The sequence below is a fragment of the Plecotus auritus genome, assembly GCF_963455305.1.
Source record: "Plecotus auritus genome assembly, chromosome: 11".
NCBI lineage: Eukaryota > Metazoa > Chordata > Mammalia > Chiroptera > Vespertilionidae > Plecotus > Plecotus auritus.
Window position 1 is genome coordinate 50560649 of NC_137777.1, and position 19937 is coordinate 50580585.

At 44.2% G+C, this 19937-nt stretch overlaps 1 long non-coding RNA gene across 1 annotated transcript in view; it reads left to right on the forward strand.

The window, feature by feature from the left end:
• Window positions 1-19564, forward strand: part of LOC308236893 — a 79858-nt gene extending 60294 nt beyond the window's left edge. Inside the window, exons 2-3 of the long non-coding RNA XR_013959345.1 lie at window positions 18018-18289; window positions 18585-19564. This is a non-coding gene — a long non-coding RNA (uncharacterized lncRNA). The remainder of the gene's footprint in view (window positions 1-18017; window positions 18290-18584) is intronic.
• The last annotated feature ends 373 nt before the right edge of the window (window positions 19565-19937 follow it).

Sequence of the window (19937 nt, forward strand, 5' to 3'; positions counted from 1 at the left end):
CAAATGTTTAAAAATTATAGAGAGCTATAAATCTTTTAAGTTGTTTTTCCCCATTTTAGAATGAGAGAGGCCTTCTGAAATTTGATAGAGTCACTTTTCTCTACTTCTTTTTATTTGTTTCTATGGAGCTATGATTGACATATAACATTGTATTGGTTTTAGGTGTAAAAAATAATGAACTGATACGTGTACATATTGCAAAAGGGTCACCGTAGTAAGTCTAGTTACCATGTGTCACCACACTCAGTTGCACAAGAAACGTTCTCTTGTGACAAGAACTTTTAAGATCTACTCTCTCAGCAACTCCCAAATAGGCAACACAATGTTCTTTCCTATAGTCACCGTGCTGTAATGTGTGTGACATCCCCAGGACTTATTTATCTTATAACTGGATGTTTGTACCTTTTTATCACCTACACCTATTTCTCTAGTGTTATTAGTTTTTATTTTCTGAAAACATGACATTCTTAACTCTTCTGTGACTTAGGTTGGTGCATGCTGTCAGGTAGGGATATAGCTTTGTAATGAATCTTAAAACTTACTTGATTCTTTTTTTCTAAACTAAAAACACAATTTTGGTGGTGTGCTCGCTCCTTAAGCAACATCCGCATGGCATGAACGTCCATGCAGTTCGCCCCAGATGGCTTGGCCGTGCAGCGCTTTGTGGAGGTCCGTGCAGACAGGGATGCAGGGCACACGGAGGGCCAGGCAGGAAGCAGAGCCGGTCCCAGTCGCGAGGGAAATGCCTGATTCAGAGATGCGAGCAGTCAGGGACTGGGCTGGGAAGCAGCTTCCTTCCTCAGTAGCTCTTGGCTGGCGTTTATTTCTTCACTTAGTCACGCAGTCTTTTACATGGTAGTAAAGAACAGGCTAATGGGAAACACACTTGGGTTTTTGTTGTTTGCTTTGTGCAAACAATCTAGTGATTTACAGTCATGGAGACTCAGCATGCTTGGAAATAAACACAGCACAGAGAGTGAAACACTGACTCACTGCATTTTTCAGTTCCATGTCGTGTGTGCTAAGATTTACAGGGGATGTAATCACTCAGTTCTCTCGCCAAGGACATGTAGATGCTCCTCCCTACGTAGGCATGATGGGGAGCATGGGATCTACAAGAGCCTACAAAACTGAGATTCTACAAATTAGCAACAGGAGTGGTCTGAGTGGTGGTGGTGGATGAGGGTTGTGTGTGAGATGAGAGAGAGAGAGAGAGAGAGAGAGAATCAGATGCAGCCTGGTCAGAGGCAGGTTGTTTGCCAGGTCTTTGTCATTCACCTTGCCTTAGCCTAATTCACCTTGCAAAGAGTTTTTGGTGACTCCTGGCTCTAATGGCTTTAGGATAAAAAGAAGACGTGCCTTCGTAGTGCCGCGGACACAGGGCAGGCCGCCGCAGCCACGGTGCCAGTTTGCTGCCTTTGTAGGAACGTCACGCCCTACAGTGTCCACTTAAAATACTGCTGACCTTCAGGAATTCCCCGAACGTTTGAACACGGCATAGAACTGGTCTGTTGGTCTGATTTTGTTTTATCAGTGACTGTTTTTTGAAACACCTTGTATTTTAAACCTGGGAGGGGTGGGAAAAACCTTCATGCAGTAACATTTTTGTGCTTTAGAAACAGGTCTTCCCAATATCAGCGTGGTCACATTGCTAAATTTCTCAAGGCACACATCCATTTTTCAAATCATCTGGTCTCATTTCTCCAACTGGACATCTTTGAAGACAAGTTTTGTATACTTCACAAATCAGAAAGCATTACCATCCTTTATCACAAATTGATAAAAATTTAGTTGCCGATGTCCACCTATAGTGAGCAGTCTAAATACTCCCAGTCTGAGGATAGGAGGCAATCGGAGTGGAATCAGGGCACCTGAATCCTGGGATATATCAAGCCGAGCTTGGGGGTCAACAAAGATTCCACTATTTGGAAATACCTTGTTGATTTTTCTCCGTTTTAAACTCGGTGTTTGTTTCCTTAGAAACCCATTTCGCTAACTGTCAGAGTAGGAAGACCTACAGAATGAACACTATGTAAGTGAATATGTAAACACTAAGGCCGATGCTAAGCAATGTGACGTGGGATTATTTCCGATATTGATAACGAAGGACTCTGAAGCACACCATTCCCGTTGCCTGCTCTGTGTCGGCAATGAGCCACTCATGGAGAGTCATCCACTCACTCAGTCACTCAGTTATTCATGGACTAGTGGCCCCATGCACGGATTCGTGCACATTGAAAGGAAAATAATTAGAAGAAATATTTTAATATTGCTCTTTGCCCTTTCTCCCTCAGCGCCTGGGAGCCAGGCAGCAGCCCCGCTCCCCCTCCCGCCCCCGTGACCTCCCTCCCCTCGCCGCCACTGCTGGTCACTGTCTGTGGGGCGATCGGGCCCCCGCTCACACCTGCCTTGGCCTGGAGCTGCCCGCTCATCTGCTCCACCATCCTGCTGCTCTCGTAGGGGAAGGCGGGGCGCATAGGGGCCAGCAGTGCCTCCACTGCCCCCCGCTGCCAGTGCGCATCACCGATGCCCACAATTGTTCATGGCGCCCCTTGGTGGTCAGCACACGTCATAGCGAGCGGCAGAACTCCCGGTGGAAGGACTGCCCAAGGGGACAATTTGCATATTAGGCATTTATTATATAGGATTTGCTATGTGACAGGTGTAGTCTGAACACTGGGGCTAAAGCAGTGAATACAACAGCAAATATCCCTGCCCTTATAGAGCTTCTACTCTGGTAAGGGGAGAAGGACATAAAACACAGTAACTCATTACGTTGTATGTTGTGTAAGAAGGCCATATGTACTATGAAGAAAAATAAAGCAAAGTAAGGGAGTTGGGAAATAGCCGGAAGGTTAGGGGCTGCAACCAGGGTAGGTCTAATTGATGAGGTGAGGTCTGAGCAGAGTGAGCCTGTAAATATTGGGGGAAGAAATGTGAGAACATGTTTGTGTAGCGTAGAGATCAGATTCTAGAATTAATTTGGAGACAGAGTCATCAGGATTTGTTAACAGACTGAAGGCAGACTGTGAGGCAGCAAGTGCAAAGGGCCTGAGGTAAAGGGCCTCATGTCTTCTGAGCACCACGACCTCTGGCAGAAGCAGAAGGATTAAGGCAGGGGTGGGGGTCAAGGCAACAGGAGGTCCCAGAGGTTGTGGCGGGGCCAGATGTGAAGGGTTTTGGAGGCAACTTGAAGAATTTGGCTTTTGCTTAAAGTGCGAATCTATTTATTTTATATGCAGGGTTTTGTATGCACATGCATTTTATATGTAGGGTTTTAAGCAGAAGAGTACTATGATGTGATATATATATATATATATATATATATATATATATATATATATATTGATTTCAGAGAGGAAGGGAGAGGGAGAGAGATAGAAACATCAATGATGAGAGAGAATCATTGATTGGCTGCCTCCTGCACATCCCCTACTGGGGATCGAGCCCGCAACCCAGGCATGTGCCCTTTACCAGACTAGAACCTGGGACCCCTCAGTCCACAGGGCGACGTTCTATCCACAGAGCCAAACCAGCCAGGGCAATGACTCATATTTTTTAAATGATCACTCTGGCTGCCTGTTGAACACGGAGACTGGAGTGGGTTAAGAGTGAACGCAGGAAAACCAGTTTAGAAGGTGTTGCAATAGTCGGGTGCCAGTCCAGGGTGGTAGGGAGGGTGTGAGGGAGCAGGTAGATCCTATACAATCTGAGCACCAAGTCATCGGAATCTGTGCGCAGGTGGAATGTAGGGTGTGAAGGCAAGTGAGGAACCATAATAAGTCAAGGCTTTTCATCTGAGCTCATGAGGGATGGTAGCGCTGAGATGGGGAAAAGGAACAGCATTTGGGAGAGAAGGAAGGCTGTTTGGGTATATCCATCTAAATTGTGTCACCTCCGATATATGAACATGTAATCAGGGGAGAACTGTGAGCTGCAGATGTACATGTGGGTGTTGTTGTGAGAGGGTGATATGGAGGCCGTGGATGAGGATAGAATCACCAGGCAGTGGAGGCGGTTAGAAGGGACATTAAAGGTCTGGGAGATGGGGAAGGTGGGAAGGAAACAGCGCAGCAGCAACCAGTGAGGGGAGGAAAGTCAGGAGCACGTCTTGAAGCCAAGTAAAGAATCATCGCCAGTGCATATAAGCATTACCAATGGACACAAACACTGGAGGTGAGGGCATGTGCTGGGCGGAGGGAGTGGCCAGGGTGAGGTCAGTGGGGGAAAAGGGAGACATATGTAATACTTCAATCGATAAAGAATGAAGGAAAAAAAAGGATCATTGCCAACGCTTCTAGTTGCTCAACTAAGATGAAAGTTGAGAATTGATCAGTGGTGTCGTGAGCAAGGGCGCATCCCCGAAAGGAGTCACTCACAGACGTTCGTGTCTGTCCACAATGTCGGGGAGAACTCCCCATAAGCCAGCAGAGTCACACGCAGGTTACAACCATGGGGAGTTTATGCAATGGAGTAAGCAGAGAGAGCCGGGGGCGCGAGGTCCCTCCAGATCGGTCACGGTGGCTCCTCGGTGGCGAGGGCAGCATCGGGCTCCGAGCGTGACTCCGGGTACAGCCAAGCTTGAGCGCCCGGTGGTCGGAGCTCTGCGCTCTCACAGTTCCAGGGGTGGGCTCCCACTCACATGGGTGTCCAGATGGAGTCCTTATCCAAGTGTTCAGACTTGTGGTTTGGGGCATTCTGGGTACCTCCAAGGGTGTTCCCGTTACACCCCATTACCCCAGCCTTGACATAGCGCTTGGCATACCTGTCACGGCTGACAGGGACTTCATACTGGATTGCCCAAGGTGTCCCAAAAGTCTGCTCTGCTGGTGCCCTGGGCAGCGACTTAGTAACGTGGGGTCCTGGGGGCCCTGATCTGAGCATGGCCAGTGCAGAGGCAGGAGAAGGAAGGGCACAGGGGGCCGCGTGTACAGGGAGCAGAATCGTAGAGAAATGAGGTCAGAGAGTTGAATGTGTGTTGTTTTTAATTTAATAAGAAAAAATACGGAAGTGCGTGAAGGCTAGTGGAAGTGAACTTGTATGCAGTGGGGAGCGATGATGGAGGGAAATGAGAGAGCTGAGGAGCTGTGTCCTCGAATGGGCCCGGCAAGGAGGCAGCAGTGCATTACAGAAACAGGAGGACAGAGACTAGGAAGATAGTGACGGTGGGCAAATACGATGGTGGGAGCCAGTGCGGGGGTCTTCTGACGGCTTCAGTCTTTTCAGCAAAGCAGGGAAGTGCAGCCACAGTTGAGAGTGATGTTAGGGGAGGCGTTTGCAGGCACGAGGGAGAGAATCAGTCCTTGGAGAGTGAATTGGATCGTCATGATGCGCAAGTCTGCCGGGTGGGTGAGGTGTCCTAACCAGCACAGCACAGGCCCGTTCTATTCTCGAACCCCTCCCCTTGGCCTCTCTCCTCTTCTGATTCCTAAGGAGCAGACCCATCGTCCCTCTCCCTTTCCTTGTCTTAAAAACACTGCCTACACTGTGGTGATTTGCCCACTGTCCCAGGTGTTCATTGTTGGCACGTGGTCACTTATTTCACTGTTATGTTAACATTTAATGTTAGCCCTGGTGGCTGTGCGTCACTAAATCTGAGATTTAAGACTGGATGCAGAAGAAAGATCTCTTTGTTTCTGAATCAAGTTTGTGGATTGGAATCAGGAAAACATGATTATACATTAGAGAGTAACCACTTTGTTAATAAAACAGTATCTAGCACCTGACCTGGTGTTAGGGTTAGGGATGCTCATGAACGGGCAAGGAGGACGTGTGTTTTGTGAGTGGATATGCCAAGCTAATCCGTTTTTGTTCTTAGATGAGTAGGAAGGAGAGCAGGAGACAGAGGAGCCACTGGAAAGTGGGACAGTTTCCAATTTTTTATTTTATTGACTTGGCAGAAAATAACTATCTCATGCCTGTGGCAGAGGGTCAGTATCAGATGAGAAAAGATACACGCAAGGATTTTGGATGCCAGACTAGCCTGAATACCTCAAGCTCCACTGATAAATTTGACTAGGTCAAAGTATTAGTGTGAGTTGGAAGAAGTGTCTTACCAATACTCTCAAATCTATGCTAAATTCAACATCAATACCTAAGACATTTTTATGAATATGAACAGTGAGGTGGAGAAGAGAAAGTCCTGGTTTTTACTTTTTATTTTTTAAAAATATATTTTTATTGATTTCAGAGAGGAAGGGAGAGGGAGAGAGAGATAGAAACATCAATGATGAGAGACAACCATTGATCGGCTGCATCCTACATGCCCCCTACTGGGGACTGAGCCCACAACCCAGCCATGTGCCCTTAACTGGAATAGAACCTGGGACCCTTCAGTTCACAGGCCGACACTCCATCCACTGAGCCAAACGGGCTAGGGCCTGGTTTTTACTTTTTATGGTTTTCAAATTATAGAATTTTTATTGTTTTCAAATGCTATACAAAAGAAAAATAGGCAGTGTGCATTTCTTGATTATCCATAAATAGTGATTCTAAGTTAAATATGCTTTTTTCTCTATTTCAGTAGTTTGAGTTACCAAGATGATAATCCAGTCACAGTCATCGCCTATACCCCCACACACCCAGCCCATTTCTACCCCCATTTCTATCCCTTCTCTGCATAAGCTAAAGAGACTTGAGAATATTTCACTTAACTAAAAAATTGCCATCTTACTCCATTTTGCCTTGTTGAAAAGATAGTAATGGCAGGATGCTCAAGAAACAACATGATGAAAAGATATTGTGATAAAAAACTTAAAGATGACATAGTTGGTAGAAAAATATAACAGTTCTATTGAGTAGCCACAATATTTCTATAAAAAATTTCTACAGGTTCACTCCTCTGGGACAATGCTTCAATTACCTTTGCCTTAAATCCTCTATAAGGAAATAATTTATAATATGTTAGTCTGATACCATTAAGCAATGATTTAAGCAGAGACACCCATTAATGATTTAATACAACAAGCTGTTTGCAGACCATTGGTCTTGTAATATTTTGAGTCCTGGCTTTTAATCCTGGTTTTGCCATTGACTAGAAACCTTAAACTCAATTGTGAGGCCCTAAGTATCCTATTTGAAAATGAGGGCTTCAGTCAGACCGCTTCTAGACTCTTCTAGTACTAAAAAATAATAAATAAAATAAACTATAAATAAAATACTTGTATGAACTGAATCTTTATTGATACACTTATTAAAATATAATGGTGAAACATTAATGTATTTTATTTTTCAGTTTTTAAAGGAAGTAGATCTTTAGGTATTGATAATAAGATTGATGCATGTTTGATTTAAGCAGTATAGAAAACTAAGAAAGAAGCAGGAAGAAGCACGGGTAAGCCCACCTCTCACTGTTGACATTTGATGTGTAAGGCTATTGAATAATAGTTGCTATGGTGAGCGGAGAATGTTTGCTTTCTTCTTATTAGTTATTTACTGATATAGGGAAGCCACGTTTTAAAGCATAAATGTTGTCTCTAGATGCCTTTGTAGAACTTACTTATTTTAAGTTATTTTTAGTCAATGTTTTTGTTTTCTTCACGTAGGAAACTTTTATCTGCAAATTAAAATCATTTAATAATATTGAGCACTTATTTTTTGAAAACCCCTTTCAATTATTTATACTTCATATCCTTAGAAAATATTTTAAAACAATTTGTTTGTCATTTCTAGAATAATATTAATAGCAGTGTTGACAGAATAAAATATTTGCCAGTCTGTATTTGTGTAGCATAGAGATCAGATTTTTAATCATATTAAAATATTAAGAAGTTAAGAAATTGGAAAATAGATGTTTGATGACTTTTTGGCATTTATGATGATTAGAGTATTTCTTTTCTGTATCTTTTTTTTTTATTAAGAGAAATTTTATTAACAAGCCTTCTAGCATTAAATCATTCTTACATCCTGGGAAGGAATTTTGGTTGGTCATATAGTAGTAGAATTTCAGTACAACAGTGGGTTACAATGTTAACATTTTAACAATTTTTGTTGTTAAATTTACACTGAGATGAGCCTATGGTTTTATTATTTTGGCTGTTTGGGTCAGGTTTGTTTCAGGGTTACATTGACTTCATATAAAGTACAGGCAAGCCTTCCTTCTCTCTGTGTTCACAGAAGTAACCCTTCCCAGAAGTTTGAAGGAATTCTGCTATAAAGCATTCTTTGGTGTTACATAGCAGCACTGTCAGGGCTTTTATGTTATAATTGATTTATTTTGAGACAATTCCAGAAAAAAATAAGTCTTTAATATAGCTTTTCAAACTTATAATCAGAGGGTTGAATACATAAATTTAGTAACTTCTCTAGGGACTTGAAAAGAAAGAGGATTATCTGTAGATAATAGTTTATATTATTTCATATATTTCTAATTACCTTGACACTATAGTTACTCTTTAAATTTCCTTCTCTTTTCTAGAGTGAATAATTTTGCAGAGAATATGTTTAATCTATGTTTTACATGCTGTGCTTTCTGCCATATTTTAAAAGTTTTTTACTCTAAAATAAAGCACAAATTAAGAAAACAAAAGAGAATGTAGAGATCAATGAATTGTTATAAAGTGAATAATCTTATTTTAAACAACTGTATTGAGGTATGATTGACATGTAAAAAGTTGCACATAATTAATGTTACAACTCAATGAGTTTGCAGATACGAGTACACCCATGAAACCATCACCAACATCAAGGCCATAAACATACACCTCCCAAAGTTTCCTCTTACTCCCTTTATTATTATTATTATTAGTTTACTTAGTGAGAGAAACACTTAACATAAGATCTACCCTCTTAAAAAGTTTTAAGCATATAATACAGGATTATTAGCTACAGACACTATGCTAGACATCTCAAGAACTTACCTATCTATATACAGTATATAAAAGCCTAAGTGACCATCCAACCGTTCGACCATTCACCTGATAGCTATGATGCGCAATGACCACCAGGGGGCAGATGCTCTGACCAGTAGAGGAGAGAGCCTGATGCCTCATGGAATTGGCTGTGGGTTAGGTTGCTGCTAGGGCACTGTTGGCCCCGAATCTGCTTCATCCGCATCCTGGACCCAGAGAGTAGGGAGGAAGGAGCCCAATTCTGGGGTGCGTCACCCGAGAACCAACCTCTCGCAATCCAGGATCCCTTAGGCAACCCACAGGTTGAGAACCGCTAGCAGGGTCGCCTAAGACAATTGGAAAACACAGATATTTACATTATGATTCATAACAGTAGCAAAATTACAGTTATGAAGTAGCAACGAAAATAATTTTATGGTTGGGGGTCACCACAACATGAGGAACTGTATTAAAGGGTCGCGGCATTAGGAAGGTTGAGAACCACTGCCTTAGGGGATGTTGAAGGGCCAGTTTTGGCCCAATCCCCACAGGCCAGGCCAAGGGACCCCCACGGTTGCATGAATCCGTGCACTGGGCCTCTAGTTTTACATAATTGAAATAAAATGAATAACTTTATTCATTTTAGATCAGTAAATAGAACTTTAACAGCCATCTCAGAAGCCCCTCCACTTTCCACCTTTTGTTGTTGTTGTTGTCTTGGTTGAATTTTATTTTTTATTGAGATATAACCGACATATTGTATTAGTTCCAGGTGTACAACATAATGATTAATATTTGTATATATTGAAAAATGATCACAATAAATTAATATCAATCACTTCACATAGTTCCAACTTTTCTCTTGTGATGAGAACTTTTAAGATCTACTCTCTAAGCTACTTTCAAATATACAATACAGCATTATTATCTATAGTCTGTACATCACATCCACAAGACGTGTTTAGCTCATTTCCCCATCTTAATCACTCCTGACTTTTATAAGAATCACTTCCTTGCTTTTCTTTATGTTTTTTATCTAAAAATGGTAAATTACTTTTAAGTGTCTTTTAATCTAACATTCTCTCCCTTTTCCTTTTTTCCGCTATAATAAATATCTTGAAGAACCCAGGGAATTGGACCTATAGAGTTTTTCACAGTTCGCCATATTTCTGTGTCTTCCGCATTTCCTGCAAAATGCCAGCTGGAACCACATGCTTGATTAGATTCTGGTCCGAGTCCCTGGCCAAGATTGTAATTGTGATACATTCTTTCACTAGGAAGCACATAATGTCTATTTTTCACATTTTTAAAAAAGTTATCATCCACTGATGTTCAACACTTAGATCCATTAAATCATCGGGGATTCTAAAATGCCAATATTCACGTTCTCTCATTTCGTTTTCATTCAATAGCTGGAATAATTTACAAGGAGTTTCTCCCCCCCACCCCCCGATCATTTGGTTAATCAGTGCTACAGTCAATAGGAAAGTAAAGATAAATGCTTGATTCATTTATTTTAATCTAGCAATTAAAATGTGGTAAGAACACAGCAGAGATCTACCTCATTCACAGGTTTCTGAGTGCAGGGGATAGTCTTGTTATCAACAGGCACAATGTCACACAGCAGACCCTAGAATACACTGGTCACAGAAGGACAGAAAGTGTATGATTTTGCTAGTTTTTAAACAACCCTTTTGCTTTTATTCGTCTTTGAATAAAGATTGCAGGACTACTGTTGTCTCAGAGTAGCATCGCTAGATTAGCCTCTTCTGCTCACCTGACTCTTCTTGGAATTCATCTTTCAAGTTTAAACGTAAATTCAGCCATGCTGCACCTGAGGCAGGTAGGAGACAGGTGGCCGTGGCGAGCTTTCTTTCTGTATGTTGTGCTCTCTCTATGTGCGGGGAAGTGAGCCCGCGTTCTGTGTGCTGTGTGCTCTCCTGTGTGGGGGACTTGGGAGGGTGGGGGACGCGGGAGGAGTTCTGTTTGTGTCCTCATTGAGGGTTTGAAGAAGCACCTCTTCTTTTTGGGATTGGTCCCCTACTTTAGCGAGCCAGGGATTCTGTACGGAATGTTTGTGTCACCCCAAATTCATAGGTTGAACTCCCATATGGTATTTGGAGGTGGCCTTGGGGTAGTGATTAGGTTTAGATGCAGATGAGAGACGTGGACCCTCATGATGCGATCAATGCCCTTCTCAGAAGAGGAAGAGAACGCATCTGCCCCAAGGAGAGGCCCTGTGAGCACAGCCGGAGGTGGCCAGCAGGAGGCGCCCGCCCCCCAGTTCCCTCCTCCCCCTCCCCCCCATCCCCCCCCCCCCCCCCGCCCCGCCCCACACCATGACATCCCTTTTCTGACCTTGGCCTTCCCGGTTCCAGACTTGTGATGAGAAAACAAGTGTCTGTTTAAGCCACTCAGTATTTTGTTCTAACAGCCCAAGAAAATTAAGGCAGAGGTGAGAAGCCAGGCTCTCAGGGGAGGGAGGCACATTCTTTGTTCTGTTTCCCCCTCTTTCTTGCACAACCCCCTTTGCTCTGTGGACACTCCTCACCCTTGCCTCTGGAGGCCTAGATCATAAGACTCCCTGCCCTTGGTTTCCTTGGAGAAGATGTGTCACTTTTAAGAAGATTGACACCATGAAACAATAACAAAGTTAGCCCTGGGCGGGGCAGCCAGGGCAGAAGTGTTTCCTCAGGCCTCCCGGCCCTGCCGGCTCCCCCTTTGCTCAGTATCAGTGAGAATTGCCAGGATTGGCTTTAGTTGCTTCTCTGAAAACTGCACATTTTCGGGAAGGGAAGTTGCCCAGCAATGTTTGATGTTTTTTTCTTCACACCGATTCAAATTTATTGTATTTGGTAGAAATTCCTGCCAGAGATTTGAACTATATTTGGCAGTATTTACTAGATTCGGTTGATAAACATTTTCTTTCTTATTTTTATTTCTTTTTTATTATATCTGTCAGTTTCCAAGAGGAGACTTTATAAGGGGTTTTCATAAGACAGTGCCCATTGTTTTCTTTCAAATAAAAGCGAGTGAGTTTATTTGAACCACAAGACAGCATCTCAGGTAGCAGAGAAAAGGTTTTGCAAAGTCAAATAAATGTTCATAACACAAGTGAAACAAAATTAAACACGATTCTTTACTGAAGGGCTTTCAGCACCTTGAATATGCAAAAGGCCATTGCATGAGACAGATATACGGCATTTCTCAGAATTTATTTAAATCAGCATCTTTTATTTCCTATAAAGCATTACAAATGAAAATAAATTTGTAGACTAGACTGTGTGAAATACTGGTATAATAGTGCCATTTTTTAATTGTAGGTGGAAAAGTGAGGAATAAAGGAAAAGTCTTTAGAATGCGAGCCTTGCAAATGTAATCATGAAAACATGCCTTCATCCTTCCCTCTCCCCTTCCTTCCTTCCCTCCTTTCATGCTGAAAACGCTGAAAAGCCCCTTCCTCACTGCAGGGAGGTAATGTGCCCACAGCCACTTCCCAGGAGCACTGTGAGGACGGAATGAAGCCATAGGTGTAGAGCGCTGTAAAAAATCCCATTGCCTGACACCGAAACCCATGCCAACAGTTTTCTTCTTTAATTTACTTTTTAATTACAGTTTACATTCAATATTATATTATATTGGTTTCAGGTGTACAGATTAGTGGTCAGACAATCATATACTTTACAAAGTATTTCCCCTGATATTTCAAGCACCCACGTGGCACCACCCAGAGTTATTGCAATATTATCCTATATAATAAAAGGCTAATATGCAAATTAACCAAACAGCAGAACGATCGGTCACTATGATGTGCACTGACCACCAGGGGGCAGATGCTCAATGCAAGAGCTGCCTCCTGGTGGTCAGTGCACTCCCACAGGGGAGCGCTGCTCAGCCAGAGCACAGTGGCGGTGGCGAAGCCTTTCCCGCCTCTGCGACAATGTGGGCCTAAACCGGCAGTCGGACATCCTCTGAAGGCTCCCAGACTGCGAGAGGGCACAGGCTGGGCTGAGGGATGCCCACCCTGAGTGCACAAATTTTGTGCACCGAGCCTCTAGTTGACCATATTACCCATGCTGTACTTTACATCCCCATGACTATCGGTGACTACCAATTTGTACTTCTCAATCCCTTCACCTTTTCACCCAGTCCACCAAACCCTCTCCCATCTGGCAACCATCTGTCTGTTCTCTGTGTCTATGAGTCTGTTTCTGTTTTGTTTGTTTATTTATTTTGTTGTTTGCATTCCACATATAAGTGAAATCATATGGTGTTGGACTTTTTCTGTCTGACTTATTTCACTGAGCATAACTATACCCTCTAGGTCCATCCCTATTGTTGCAAATAGTAAGATTTCATTCTTTTTTATGACTGAGTAATATTCCATTGTATGTAGGTACCACAGCTTTTTTATCCACTCATCTACTGATGGGCACTTGGGTTGCTTCCATAATATTCCGTTGAACACACCTGGTGTGTTCAGATTCCTTGTGAAATATGTTGTGAGTTCCTAATATTTGCAAGTTTGTGATATTATATATTTTTCTTTTTAAAGACATAACATGCCATGCTCCAGGCTGTACTTATAACAACACCACTGTCACTCATTTGATTTCAAACATGATTTCTTAAGTGAGAGAGAAAGGGGACAGTTCTAGCTAACCTTTTGGAATTGGCCCAGGGATGGATGGTCTCTGTCGTGGTTGTGTGCATGTGAGGGCAGCATGAAGGCTGGGAATGAACGCAGCGGACTCCATGCCTGGGAGGGGCAGACAGTCACCATTCTGGTGAAGTACGAGTGCATGAGGCCGAGACTTGATGTTGCTGAGACTTAATCCCATGCACCTCGGACCGGCCTTGCAGACGATGAGTCACTTGGTAATGACTGAGTTTAGAAGCTCTTGGCAGAAACATGACTTGGGAGAAAGTCCAAGTGCAAATATCCCTGAGAATAGCATGGGTTGAAGGCACTGGTTTGGCTGCTACAATTTCACTGTGAGTGAAGTATGAACATTTTAAGGAGAATTTTTATTTGCATAAGATGATGTTAACAGAAGTCATCAAATCACTGGGCCACTTTAGATTTTTCTTTTCAGGGCTAAAGAATTTCATATAGGGGAAGAGTTCCACGCTGACTGGATGGATAGTCAATGCAGGTGGACTCCGCCTGGCTGAGAATAGATGTGATGCACAGGTCCAGTGAGGAGCCAGCCTCCGCACTGCAGGAAACGGGCACACTTTCTGCTTAGCTGCAATGCGCGGACCCTATGGTTCAGGGCGGACTTGTTCTGCCCTCCTACTAACCTGGGGCATCTAGCAACAAGGATGAGCGCCCTGTGCCTGCGTGTCGTTGCTCCGGTCCATACAGTGGTGACATGGCACAACCCTTTGGGGGCAGATGTCTTTGGGGCATGCCCTCTTGTAGACAGCACGAGAAACCCAAAGCCACCGAGACTTTTCTGTGCTGATTCTCCACACTGAAGCACCCCTTATTTATCTTGATTGGCCAATATTCTTTTAGATACAGGAAATACATCCCCCCCCCCCCTCCCAAATGACGGGCTTCCTTTTGGAAAGCAGGTCACTAGCAAAGCACCTTGGACCTGCATCTGCCAAGTGCTCCTGCTTGTGCAGCTCACCTGGCTGTTTGGGTCTCCCATGCCACAGGTGCTATAGAATTCAGTGCACCTTGCTTCTAGAAACAACCTTCGTCATGGTGTTTAGCCCCTGGGGAAGACCCCAGCTCCTATTCTGCACATAGTGTATCTGACATTGGCACTGTATTAATATACAGCGTGCATGGGTTTTAGAGTTTATAGACTGTGTTTCTCACACTTGCTCTTGATGTGTTCATGGTAGTGTTTAGAGTTACACACTTGGATGCAGATCTCCAATGGAGGTTAGGTTGGAAGGCCCAGAAGGAGCCATGCCTGGGTTGGGGGTCAGTGACCTTGCTGTCGAGGCTGGCTCAGTGGAGGGCAGGCAATGTGAAGGGTCTATCTCATTCCTATCTATGGGTGTGCATGCTGAGCTATGCCATCCTCCGGGTGGGGCAAGACAGGTGTGATTCATCTCTGGTTGGAAAGTTGGAGCCCAGGTGGTTGGCACGTGTCTTCCCTAGAGAGCCAAGCCTTGGGGGCAGATCCCTTATCACAAGGGACAGGCACACACAGGAAGGGCCTGACCAGCATTGCCTGTAGTCCTAGGACTCAAACATGACCTAGAGTTCAGGAAAGGCTTCAGTGCCTAGAGGGCAGCCAAGAAAATTCGGCAGAGGAGCGGGGCAGACCAGGAGTGGGAGCAGCATTTTAGGAGGCCAGCGGGGCTCTCGCTAGGAGAGCCCTGGCAAATGTCTCCGGCCCCACTGAGCACCCAATCTGGAGCCCAGCAGTTGCAGTGGGGCCAGTATAAGTGTACATTAGCCCCTCCCCAGAGGATTTCAGGGTGAAGAAAAACACTGCTTATTCTGCTTACACTCAGGATGGACCAAGAGCCGCAGTTGCGTGTGGGAACCACTTTCTGGCTCTCCTGAGGGCTTGGATCCATGGCAGCCTGGGTGATGAGTGCAGAAGAGCAGCTGGCTCTTCCTGTCTCTCCTTGAATTTGCTTATCTTGTCACCACTGCTCTTTATCCTGCTTTCAGTGAGGGAGGGGCATGGTGATGTGTCCTCCACAACATTGGGCAAAGAAGACTCGGAGGGTGGGAAGAAAGCCAAGGAGCGGTAACCAAGAGGGAAGGAGATGTCCTTTGACTAGCTTGTGCTGGCAACTTGATGAATGACCTGGGTACTTCTAAATATATCAGTATTTGGGTCTGACCTCAGAAGATTATTATCAAGGTCACTGTGTGTGAGACCCAGATATTGTTGCTTTTCATTTTAAAGTTCCTCTGGTGATTATAATATGCAGCCAGGATTAAAGTCTAGTGACTACCCATATGCCATTATAAAGGCATGTAAGAATTGTAAACTGGGCACAAGAATGTGGAATGTGTATATATATATATATATATATATATATATATATATATATACACACACACACACACACACACACACACACACACACACATATATTAGAGGCCCAGTGCACGAATTCATACACAGGTGGGGTTCCTCTGCCTGGCTGGTGATCAGGGCCTATTGGGGCTGTCTCGCCCAGTCCTGATTGGGCCGATGGGGGCCAGCTGGCTGGGGAGGGACCACGGGAGGGCTCCAGGGTTTTTCCAGTCCTCTCGCCCAGTCCCAATCGACCAGATCCCAGCAGCAAGCTAACTTACCAGTCGGAGCATCTGCCCTCTGGTGGTCAGTGTGCATCATAGCGACTGGTCGAGCAGTTGACTGAATGGTAGACCTATCGGTCGGACACTTAGACACTTAGCATATTATGCTTTTATTATATAGGATATCCTATCTAATAAAAGAGTAATATGCAAATTGACTGTACCTCCACCACACCCACAAGCCACGCCCACCAGCCAATCAGGAGTGAGTATGCAAATTAACCCAACCAAGATGGCTGTGGCCACGGAGCGAGCAGGAGGCTTGGGTTTCTCCGGCAATGGAAGAAGCCAAGCTTCCTGCACACCCTGGCCAGCCCAGACTTCCGCTGAAGGCTACAAAGTTTCAATTATAGAAGATAAATAAATCCCAACAAAAATGGTTACGGCCATGGAGCGAGCAGGAGGCTTGGGTTTCCCTGGTGATGGAGAAAGCCAAGTTCCTGGCCAGCCCTGGCCTCTGCTCAAGGCTACAAAGTTTCAATTATAGAAGATAAATAAATCCCATATACCAGGGCCTCTGCTTGGGTCGCTAGGGGGGTGTGGCTGGCCTGCAAACCACCACAGGCCCCTCACCCAGGCCGCCCCATGCCCCAAGGGAACCCCCACCCTGATCCAGGACACCCTTCAGGGCAAACCAGCTGGCCCCCACCTGTGCACCAGGCCTCTATCCTATCTAATAAAAGAGTAATATGCAGATTGACCATCACTCCAACACACAAGATGGCTGCCCCCATGTGGTCAAAGATGGCTGCCTCCATGTGGACACAAGATGGCTACCACAAGATGGCCAGCAGGGGAGGGCAGTTGTGAGCGATCAGGTCAGCAGGGGAGGGCAGTTGGGAGGGACCAGGCCTGCAAGGAAGGGCAGTTGGGGGTGATCAGGCCTGCAGGGGAGGGAAGTTAGGGGCAATCAGGCTGGCAGGGGAGTGGTTAGGGGGTGATCAGGCTGGCAGGCAGAAGCGGTTAGGGCACCCATGGGCAAACTACGGCCCACGGGCCGGATCCAGCCAGTTTGGCTGTTCTATCCAGCCCGCTGAGCTGAAAGAGCAGAGGGTTCTCTTGCTCTCCCCTCCGCTCCTTTACTTTGAATTTATATTAGTTCACACAAACACTCCATCCATGCTTTTGTTCTGGCCCTCTGGTCCAGTTTAAGAACCCATTGTGGCCCTCGAGTCAAAAAGTTTGCCCACCCCTGGGTTAGGGGCAATCAGAAAGGCAGGCAGGCAAGCAGTTAGGAGCCAGCAGTCCTTGATTGTGAAAGGGATGTCGGACTGCCCGTTTAGGCACGATCCTACCGTGATCGGGCCTAAACAGGCAGTTGGACATCCCTCGAGGGGTCCCAGATTGGAGAGGGTTCAGGCCTCAGCCTAGCCTGCACCCTCTCCAATCTGGGACCCCTCGAGGGATGTCCAACAGCACCGGGCCTCTAATATATATATATATATTTGGAGAAATTTTCATATAGCTTCATATGTGTGGGTGGGTGTAGAAATCCTCTTTTTAGTTGTTCACTTAGTTACTACATTTACATGAATTCTACTGTGAAGCTCTCCCTAAAGTATGCTCTGGAATGTTCTAAAATTCTCCCAGCCTAAACTTCTTCTTCCCTGCCCCCCACCCCCACCACATTCTCTTTTTCCTTTTTCTTATTTTAGATTCAGCAAAAAATAAAAAAAAAATATATATATATATATATATATATATATATATATATGTAAAATATAAACTTAATATGAACAATAAAATAGTTTGCTTCTCTGGAAAAGCAAAAAATTTTACTTAATATGTAAAATATGAACATTCCTCGCTCCTTCTCCCCCTCCCATTCTTCTTCATTCCCAATGTTAATAGTATATGAAACATTGCCCAAACCCAGTTGATCTTAGGAAAGATGTTTTTCTCCACAGAAACATTGCTCTACTAGTGTCCTGTGGCAACATGCTTGGGAAGGTGACTGTGGGAACAGGCTGAGGGAAGGAATAAACACAGCCATTAGGAGGGTGAGTCCTCACTGCCCATGGCTGTCCCTAAAGTTTGCCAACTTTCCATGTCTGGGTGGTTCCCAATCTCAATGTTGCGCTTACATTTATGAACAGCTCTGAAGATTTTTTTTATCCTGTTCAGTTAAGAACTTGGGAGAGCCCTTGGGGGAAGGAGGAATCGAGGCAATGTGACCTGGGTAAGACAGATGTTCCTTCTTCCCCTTTTGCTGTGATTGCCCTAGAAACAGCCGGGGCTGTGCAGATGAACATGTAAACAGATAGACCTATGTAAATATAGACGGCCTCAGGAGTGGGGGCAGCTTGGGTGTCCTCTCAGGAGAGTGTCTGATGATTTCTGAGAATGCTCAAATTCTTAAAGCCAATCTTAGAAACCTGAAAACATGATTTTATTTTTCCACATTTGAAACCATTTCTCTCTGAATTTTTTTTTGTTTTGTTTTTAAACTGTTGATAATAAAACTTTTCATTCAGGTCCAGAGGAGATGGATGTGACTTACTTTCTTGATGGGGCCCCTCAGGACACCATCTGTAAGAAGAAGCACAGAGAACTTGGTGAAGGCTGGAATGATTGGGAGGAGGTAGGGGTCTTCCCATGTTGGGAAGATTTTCCAGGAAAAGAATCACTGTCTTACTCCCTCTCCACTTCCAGAACACCCTCCTGCCACCATGATTAGTGCTATTTACGACATCAGCCAAGAAAATGTAACTGATGAAGAACTCTGACAGTGGCAGAAACATTTGAGTCTCCCTGTAGCTTCAGCAGGACATTTTTAGCTCCACCATGACCCACGCAGTGAGGGTCCTCACTGCACTCTGGGGAGGAAACTGATAACGTCGTCCTCCATCATTGATCAGGGGAAAGGAGAGAGGGGCTGAGGAAGAGCGAACAGACAAGTCCTGTTCCCTTATGAGAATTAGGAAGGAATGAGGGAGAAATAATCCTTCTACCCAGTAGACTTTCAAGTTATTACTTCTCTGGAAAAGCAACTGTAGTTTTGTGCTGGGTGAATACACACAAACCATTGGACAAAAGAATAAAGCTGTTGAGAGAACGTACTGGTAACAACAATGGAAGTTGTGGATGCTGCATTTCTTGATATTTAATCACTTGATATTTTGTGCTTTTAAAAACACGTGTAATTTGCTTTGCCTTCTCTGCTTGCTTTTGACAAGATTGTTTTCGTCTGACTGTGGCCATCAAGACAAGCCAGGGTTGAGTAGAATCTTTCTCTTCCTCCTCCTCCTCCTCCCCTTTCTCCTCCTTCATCATTACCAATACCCTGATGAGTGTCATATCTGAAAAGTAAAAAAAAATCTCCTATTCTCCAGAAAATTATTCTATGTAGATGTTTTGCATTCCTTTTTTGGTTAGCATTAACATAAAAATGATATTTTATTCAGCCACCAGAGGGAGTCCCCTAATCTATGGATTCTAAACGCCAACAAGGATTAAAAAAAAAAAGAATAAAATAAATAAGTCACAAACTTTATATGTTTTATGGCCGAAAATAAAAAATGCACTCAGCGGTGCATCATGGTAAGTGGCTCACACATCAGGTCTTTTGTACATAAAGTGCTTAAAATCTTGTCCTATGGCAGATGCCACATCATTTTAATGAACAGTTATTAAATAATAGACTATGGTTTTGTGTTTTTCCCCTGGGAGAAACAAGTGTTCCAAATATTTTCCCCACTCATGTCATGTGGGTGTGGAATAGGAAAGGAGATTATCCAACTGCTTCCTGCAGGCAGAGCTGGCCCCTACAGCCGCATTTTCTCCGGTATGGAGGAGTCCTGGATCTCCCAGAAAAAAGCCTTTCCAAT